The sequence below is a fragment of the Trachymyrmex cornetzi genome, unplaced genomic scaffold, assembly GCF_001594075.2.
Source record: "Trachymyrmex cornetzi isolate Tcor2-1 unplaced genomic scaffold, Tcor1.1 scaffold64, whole genome shotgun sequence".
NCBI classification, from domain to species: Eukaryota; Metazoa; Arthropoda; class Insecta; order Hymenoptera; family Formicidae; genus Trachymyrmex; species Trachymyrmex cornetzi.
Window position 1 is genome coordinate 991413 of NW_017299959.1, and position 6830 is coordinate 998242.

Sequence of the window (6830 nt, forward strand, 5' to 3'; positions counted from 1 at the left end):
ATCTACATCAGTTGACAGCTCTACGTGTTGAAAAAATGTAAGTTTTTAACTTTTTTTCCGATTTTAGTACTAATCTATTGCACCACGACAGAATTTCGCATCTATTTTAACCCTGTAAAAGGATTTTTTATTTCGTTAAGTAAATTCGGAGATGTAAATTGATCTGCAAAATACCGACAATTTGGCCACTCCAGCATCCCCTTAATCCAATGAATAACGTAGTTGCTGTTGATGAGTTTGCTAGAATTGATTGACTCTAAAACACTTTTAGAATCGGAGAAAATAACTGCCTTAGAATATCCTGTATCCTGAATTAGGACCAATGTTTGATATATAGCCCACGCCTCCGCTGTAAAAACTGTGGCATTCGCAGTTAGTTTATATCTAAAACTTACCCCGAGTTCCGGGGAGTAAGTGGCCGACCCGGCGCAACCGTATTCATCTATTTTTGAGCCATCGATATAAAATGTAATGGCTGAGCTTCTCAACTCCGCTGTACCGTCCAGAAATTCCTGGGTGATAACACTATTAGGTTTATCTTTAGTAATACAGACAGGTTGCAAATAGCCGAAGCGTGAAATAAAATCAGCGTGAGACGTTTCAAAAGCTGGATGAATGGTTGACTGGAAGGATTTATTTAACTCGTATTTATTGACAATGTATGACTTGAGGAGAGCGATGACGAAAGAGCGCGAGATCTCGACTCCGACGTTATTGCCGCAGATTCTAGAGAATGCAGTCTGTGCATAACACTGCCGCTCTTGCTGAAGGATCTAAGCGTATATCTCTCCGACATGTGCGCAAATCTCATCCTTAAAGGGAGCTCCTTGGCCTCTGCTAATATAACATTGATAGGAGTTGACTGTCTGTAACCCAGTGCAATTCTCAGAGCTTTATATTGAAGTCTTTCCAGCTGTAAAAACAGAGTCTTCTTATTATGCAAAATAAATGCTTGAGCACCATACTCAATGGAGCCTCTAAAAATCGCACGATATATCGTAAGTAACAGCTGTAGATGAGATCCCCACCACACTGCGGTAAGGGAGGACAAGATATTAATAAGCGCCCTTTCTTTCTTAACGATCTGTTTAAAATGCTCAATACCAATAAGCCTTGAATCCAAGATAATCCCCAAGAATCTCATCTTGGAGACTTTATCCACGAGCTGAGCCTCAACACGTAGCCTGAGGAGGCCGACCTCTCTGCTCTGATACTTTTTCTTAGAAAATAGCATCCACTTAGTCTTAGACGGAGATAATTCAAGACCTCTGTCTCCGAGGTAGGGACACATGACATCCATTGACGCTTGAAGGTTTGCTACAGCATCACCAGCCCGTACAGAGGACGATAAGATCACAATATCGTCTGCGTATTGTAGAAACTGAGTGTCCGGATGAAGGTGGAAATCCAAATCCCTGATGCTGACGTTGAAAAGCATTGGACTGAGCGTGGAACCCAAGGGGGTACCCTTGTTGATCTCAGCCTTGACTAAGACGCCCTTCCTCTACGAAATGCACCGTTCTAGAGGTGATGGTATTTTCCATAAATTTGCGTATCCTGGCCGGCGCGCCAATTCTTCTAAGCTCCAACATCACTGCCTCCGGCAAGACGTTGTCAAAAGCGCCCGAGATGTCGAGAAATGCCGCAACCACAACTTTGTTGGTGAGGAAGCTCGTTTGTATATAGTTAGTGAGAGAGACCAAGCCGAACAAGATCTATTCGGTCTAAAACCCATCTGCTCTTTAGGCAATACTGATTGCGACTCAACTAGCCATTGTAACCTGAAATAAACGATCTTCTCGAACGTTTTCAAAACACAGGACGACAATGAAATGGGTCTCAAACCTGAATTGTTGGGCTTCGGGATAAAAATTACTATTGAAGTTTTCCACGAGCGCGGGATGACTCCCTCTTGAAAGAAGCGGTTGAAAATACCCAAAAGAAACTCCTTGTATTTATCCGGGAGAAAGGAAAGCATGACGTAGCTAATCTGATTCAGGCCGGGAACGGAACTTTTTCTTAACTGTGCTAAAGCCAAATTAAACTCCTCCTTAGTAAAGGGCTTCTCCAAATCTTTGAACGTTTTCCCCCCTTGATGGCGGTCTTCAGCCATCATGAATTCCAGGCTACTGCTAGAGTTCGGAGAACAGAAAGGGGGGCAAATCTTGTCCATTGCTTTGACCAATAGGTTACGTTGTTGTCCTAAGTCTGAAATCATACTGGAATCCGCCAAGTTACGTTTCTTAAAGGCTTTAACCAGACGCCAAATCTCCGTCGTAGGGGTCTTACAGTCAAAGGAATCTACAAGTTTCTTCCATTGACTTCGTTTAGTTTTGTAGAGCCTCCTAGCCTAAACGGCTTTAGCCTTCTTGAAGGCAAGGAAATTTTCCACGTTCGGGCAGCATTGGTATGCCCTGGCCGCTTCCCTTCTGTCCAGGACAGCCTTAGAACATTCTGGAGCCCACCAAGGCAGATGTTTCCTTTCGCTGGGCGCAGGCACCGTTCTAGGCAAGTGAGATTTTTCCAGTAACAGTGACCGAGTAGCACTTCGTAGATGTTCTACAAAAAATTCATAGGCCTCAACTGCATCCTTCGGAACTTTTTTGAAAAAAACGTCTGAGGTAGAAGTTAGACGAGAGTAGAGCATATATTCTCCTTGCTTTTATTCAAGATCAGTTTGTACTGGAAAGCGTGTCGGAGGCTAGGGGAGCCATCAATGGAAATATTAACAAGAAAGTGATCACTACCTCCCATATTCTCATCTGTGGCAATTTCACACGCGACAGCCAATTCCGCGGACGCGATGGTAATATCAATAACCGACTTGTTGGATCCAGAAGCCGTAAGAAGGGTGGATTTACCATCGTTAACAATGCAGGCTTGAACCTCATCCATGGCGTTTAAAAGCATCCTACCGGCACGGTCGGATATAGTGCAGCCCCAAGCAGCGTGATGCGCGTTAAAGTCACCCACCACCAGAATCTTTCTCGCAATCGTGAACACCTGTGAGATCTTATCGAACCAGTCCTGCGGTGTGTGAGAGTTAGGATAGCGATAAACGTTAAGAACAATTAGTTGCTCCTTGCCATTGGAATAATCAATTGATATCCCTTGTATTTCGACTGAAGGGTGTTGCAAGACAGACGTATCAATATGATTGAAACTTAAGTTGTTTCTAATAAGAATACATATACCTCTTTGGTCCGACTGTTCAGAATCTTTCCTAATAACCTGAAAAGCACCGAGTCAAAAAACTGACTGGAGATAAAGCAAAGTATCTTGCATGCAAAGAATATCGTAATGTAGACTGATGTGTTGAAGGTATGGGAGTTTGCCGCGAATGCCGCAGCAATTCCATTGTAGTATCCTAATGCTGTTAAGACAATCCTTGCGCGTGAAGGTGATAATTATAAGCTGATGTATGTGCTGTGCTAAACGGTGAAGAAGTAGTCAAATTATTCGTTAGTTGTTCAGAATCTCTATGACAAAAGCCTAAGGCAGATAGAATGTTATAAATCTTGCGAAGCCAGAAAATTAATTTTTTAGATAAGTCCGTAATCATCGGGATGCCAATGAGAGATTCGCAATTCTCAAGGAAGCAAATAATCTTCTGGATAAGCATACCTAGATCACCGTTGGAGAGGTCTTCAGCAAACGTTGGAGCCGGGGCCGAGTCACTCATGTTGTTGTCATAATTGCTGTTGTTGAAGGCACCAATAGCCGAGCGACATCCATCTCCCTCCGTTCCTGATCCGCTCCTACCGTTGGGAGCAATAAGAATATTTCGGTGCTCCTAAGAGTATCCTGAGTTACTAACATTGTTGTAGGCATTTGCAGATGGGCGATCCTTAGACCTAGGCTGTACCAATCTATATTTGTCCTTAAGATTTTCAATGCTGCGAATTGAAGGCTTTCCTGCCCTGGAAGTCGCTGTTAAATCAGCTGGTGTCTTTCTCGAGAATGAGACCGCATCTGCGTAACTTGCCGGGTGGTCAAAGCTCCTGAGCTCACCGGGTGAGAGGTGTTGAAATCTGTTTGACGTAAGTATAGCTGCAGGATGATAAGGATGTTTGATAAAGTTAGACGAAGATCCAGGGAGAGAGAGGAGGATTATGTCCTCGCTGAGAGGAGGAGGCAGGCGAGCTAAGGTAAGGAAAATTCTTAAAATCCAACCGTGAGTCCTGCAGTGTGGAAGAGGGAGGAAGATGAGAGGAAACTATTCTTCTTTTATGAGAGGGATATTTTCCTGTGCTGCCAAATTAATAACCAACTTATATCTAATAATATAAGGGCAGATGTTCCCCCCCACAGTTGATACATAGGGCCTTAGATTGATCAGCAGGACAAGTGTGATCCTCCTCACGAGAGTTACCGCAAAAAAGGCATCGAGGCGTTGTGCTCTTACAGTCACGACTAATGTGACCAACTCTGTAACAAGTGTAACATATCTTGACCCTGGGAATAAAAAAGCATCCACTTTATATAAGACATTAAAGAGGGCAACCTCCGGAAGGAGTGTCTGCCCCGCGAACTTAATACAAATGGTACGCGAAGGCATATATGAAGCCTTGCCATTGTCAACTACTCGCGCGTTTAGTCTTTGGATGTCTAGGATCTTAACCTTAGAGGAGATATTCTCCTTGATACAATCCAACGATATGGATTGGTCCACGCCTTTAATTATTCCGGATCGGAGGACCTTAAAAGATGGAATAAAAGCTCGAAGATTATTTTTTTCAAAAACGGGGTTGACTAGTAATCGGTTGATCGCATCTGCAGACTTAACCTCAATAATGGCTTTTCTCGCGCCCAATCTCTTAATTAAAACAATGTAATTTTTAACAGACTCAGAAATAATGCGAGAGAGTACCGAAAAATGTAAAGCAGAAGACCTGTCCGAGTAGACATATACCACATAAGGAGGAATGTCATTTCTGGAATATTTATATATAGGGCGAGAGAGGTTAGTCACGTTAGCACCGCGAGCCGTAGTCTTAACCCCAGCATTAACCTCCTCAGATTTACTTACTGTAGTAGGAGAAGAATCAACGGTAGTAACTATAATCTTATGTTTAGCCTCGCCCTCGGTATCTTACCCATCATGCGGCGAACGTTTACGCTTTATTCTCTCAGCATCAATCTCCACAAGAACTTGCCCGCAAACGGGCGACTTACCAGAAAGAGACGGAAGGCATGTCTCGTTATGTCTATCCTTGTTCTGATCCTTGTGGATATTGCCAAATTCCGCCATTAAGTTATTGAACATTCTTCTCTCCTTCCCAGATAAAGAAAAATTGTCCACAGATAGCACCTCGCCAGAGGCCGCAACCTCAGAGAAGTTAGAAGAGGTCATAGCCCTCAGATTTGACAATGCAACGGGATTTTTCGTAGGAATAATCGACCGCACCGCAGCTTCCACCAAAAAAACCCCCCCCCCCCCCCCCCCCCCCCCGGTCCGACATCGTGGGGCGACGCCCCCGACATGGGAACGAAAGACCCTCCGTGAGAAAAGAGCACAGCGGGGTAAAATTGGCTAAAAACCCCGAAAACCGAGCCAGCACCACGACTAGCCAAATAAAAGCAGTAAAACCGTTCTCTTACACCGAATCGGAGAGGAGCAACACGAAAAGGCAAAAGCGGGCAAAACACGTGCGCACATCTTAACGTACCCCGTGGAACTCACTTTCGCAGTACCAGTTATCGTGTATATCGTCTTCGAATAGAGGTCTCCACAGGCTCTCTCCTGTCGATAATAGTACGCCGTATTGATACGGTACGGGTTATATACCATGATATACCTAAACAGTATGCAGTACAGGTACAGTGCTGATACGCTGTACTATAATATCATGTATACTGTTACGTCCTAACGACTCCACGATTCTTTTCTTTCGTGGAGAGAACTTATTTCTTAATTGCGAATCACTCGCAGTTCCATGCATGCAATCCCTAAGGTATCAGAGAGTCTATTAGAGAGTCAATAGCGTGACCGATCGAAGATCGATTCTTAACGAAGGAATAATTAATATCACCAAATAACTGTAGATACTAAATGTGTTAATTATCACACGTGTACGCCTAGTGGCAGTATGACTCATAGAAATATGTGTAACCACTTCTATTTTTAGAAAAGGCTTGCCCAATAATTCAAAGAAAAATCATTAGTCACCCCTATATTTCGAAACAATAACACTCAAAACCGGATGAATCACCATCGAATCATTGTCCAAAGTCCGAAAAAACAGCGTACCTTAGGTATGATATATAAGAGCCCTTCGCGAGGACAGTAAGCCAGTCGAATATTAACTTAACCACTCGCGAGACGAAGTGCTGCCCGAATTACTATCATTGGTGCGGAGTTCTCGCGATCAAGTGCGTATCACCAGCCGGCGGTCCAATTTCACCATCCCGTCTAAGGGAAGCGCTGAGAAGCCAACTCCACCGCTGATCCTGCGAGGACTCCTCCCACAAGGACTCATTAGACTTTCTCTCTCTCTCCGCCAAAACCGTAACTATTTCTTCCGCGAGGATCTAAAATTCGCAAACACCCTCTCTTTTTTTTTTGCAATCGCTTAAGACTCACATCTCTATAATTATTTATAATTCTCTGTCGTGCTCTTCCCTTTTCTTCTTTCACACTTATTCCTTTTTTTCTCTCTCCCGCTTTCTCTTTCTACAATTACTCGAAGCGAAATAACGCCCTCGAGTAATTACCATCTCTCTCTGACCTTCTTCCTTTCACGATAACTCGAAACGAGACACCGCTTTGAGTATCTCCCATCTCTTTCTTTCTACGAACTCGCGAAGCGTCAACCCGCTTTGAATAGTTC